The following is a 2,029-nucleotide window of genomic DNA, read 5'->3' on the forward strand; positions in this document are numbered from 1 at the left end:
TTTTAAAGGGAACCTATTATGCTTTTCCGTACTTCGCCATATATATGTTGCATGTTGAAGTTAAACAAAGCCAAAGTGTCCAATAATGAGGTAAATATATGATAAAGTAATTCCTGTTAGCAAAAAGCTCAGATTTCAGGCTTCATATTTTTCTATGAAGTTATAAAACTTGGTTATAAAAGCATGGCTGAGCACAGCCACAAAGTACAGGAACCCCCTCAGTCTGTCAAGTTATCCGACTGCCCTGTTCAGGAGTTTTTTTAAACAGTAAATATCAAATTCAGTCTCCTATATCACTACCTCACACTACACGCTGCAGATAACACCGGCATGGGGACGAAGCACATGTTCACAAGCAATGGGTGCAAAACCTCAGCAGGCTTCCTCAAGGTTGGCCAATCGGACAATGAACTGCATCAAGGGCCAGTATAAGATAAATAAGGATGTTTTTAAAGAGAGTGAATAAATCAACGCTACTCTAGTGGAGTCTCAGACTAAGAATATAGAGCTGTGAATGAGCACAATAGGTCCCCTTTAAGCAACGTGTTATTCTGGTTGGACAAACAAACCTTAGCTGAAAATATTACAGAAAAGCAGAAAAATACTTTGTAGGAGATATCCAAAACCTTGGAGAACTGTAATGACTTCTATATTAGGAAACATTGATATTTATTAATAAGTATGAATAATTGGACAACATATTGTGAAAGCTAACTCCCCAACACACTCAAACTGATTGAGAAGTTATTAAATTCACATTTAATCGACAACCAAATCTACTGATATTTTATGATGCTGTTGAAGGATGCTTCTCGCTGTGTCAGACTTCCTCAAAGAACGCTGATTGGCCTAAACCACTGTGGTTGGTGTGTGTGTTTGTGAAGTTCACAGTATGAAGTATAGAGAATATTTGCAACGTGCAAGATAGAGATTAAGAGTTCTGCTTAAGAGGTAAAAAGAAAATACTGTAAAAAAAACTAACAGAGAACAAAGACTACACATACGAAGGATTACGGTTAGTTAATTTAAATACTAACATGCATCTTAATTTGTAAAACATCTGTGTCAGTGAACTAAGACTAAGACTAAGACTTACTTAAGTATTATTTCTTGTTTTGATGCCATGCAGCTTCAGAAGAAACTAAACTCCTGTTCTAACTTCCACTCAGCATCCAGTAGAGGGCAGAACAGCACCAGGAAACACATGCATGTGTCTCAACCAGCAGCATCATCCACCAAACAGTTTATCCTGAGTCACAAACACGCGGCATCGTTGTGACCTTTAACCCTGAGCGGGTGGAGTTACCAGGAGCTGTGGCAGGTAAAATAGCGGTTTTACATATTTAACTGAACTGATTGTGGTAAAGCTCCTCTTATCTGGCCCGTCAGGCTGAGGAAATTAAACTATTTGACCCCGGCTCTGAGCTGCAGTGTGTTGAACTTTTTGAACCTCCTCAGGAAACCATGTAAAGGAGCCTTCACTGTGGGACCATGAAGCAGTTTTTACTGGTTTGATAAATCAAAAAAATATTTAATATTCTCCCCAAAAAGCTGACATTTTAAACATTAAAACCTGAAGCAAATGAAAGAGTCTGTGTACACATAAATATATATATTACATATCAAATAAATATTTGTATTACTATTATCTCCTGCCAACAGTTATTAAATAATCCTAAATTCTTCATCTTACATAAAGCTCATATAATATATGGCCACCATTGCTCGGCTCCTCAGTTCCGAGGAGTTATATGAGCAGTAGTAGTAGTAGTAGTATATAGCAGATATATTTTCAGGCCCATAAAGGAATGCTTTTCCCAGTTTGGTGTGGAAGACCTCGACTGCACCGAGTCTTTACCCACCTCTAGGAGGAACTGGGAGTCGGAGCTCATCACCATTCTGGGTGAATGGGAACAAATCTGGCGTAAGATCTGAAAGGGAAGAGTGGAGGCTGTTAGAGCAGCAGATTAATGCTCATGGTTTTGGACATATATAATGTTTGGGTGTCCACATACTTTTGGCCACATTT

General features: G+C 38.4%; 1 long non-coding RNA gene across 1 annotated transcript in view; it reads right to left on the minus strand.

The window, feature by feature from the left end:
• Positions 1–2,029, minus strand: part of LOC118339995 — a 42,005-nt gene that overhangs the window by 4,812 nt on the left and 35,164 nt on the right. The window contains exon 3 of the long non-coding RNA XR_004797347.1: positions 1,863–1,931. This is a non-coding gene — a long non-coding RNA (uncharacterized LOC118339995). The remainder of the gene's footprint in view (positions 1–1,862; positions 1,932–2,029) is intronic.

The sequence above is a fragment of the Morone saxatilis genome, unplaced genomic scaffold (genome assembly GCF_004916995.1).
Source record: "Morone saxatilis isolate NCDOM2014 unplaced genomic scaffold, NCSU_SB_2.0 Contig6, whole genome shotgun sequence".
Taxonomy (NCBI): Eukaryota; Metazoa; Chordata; class Actinopteri; family Moronidae; genus Morone; species Morone saxatilis.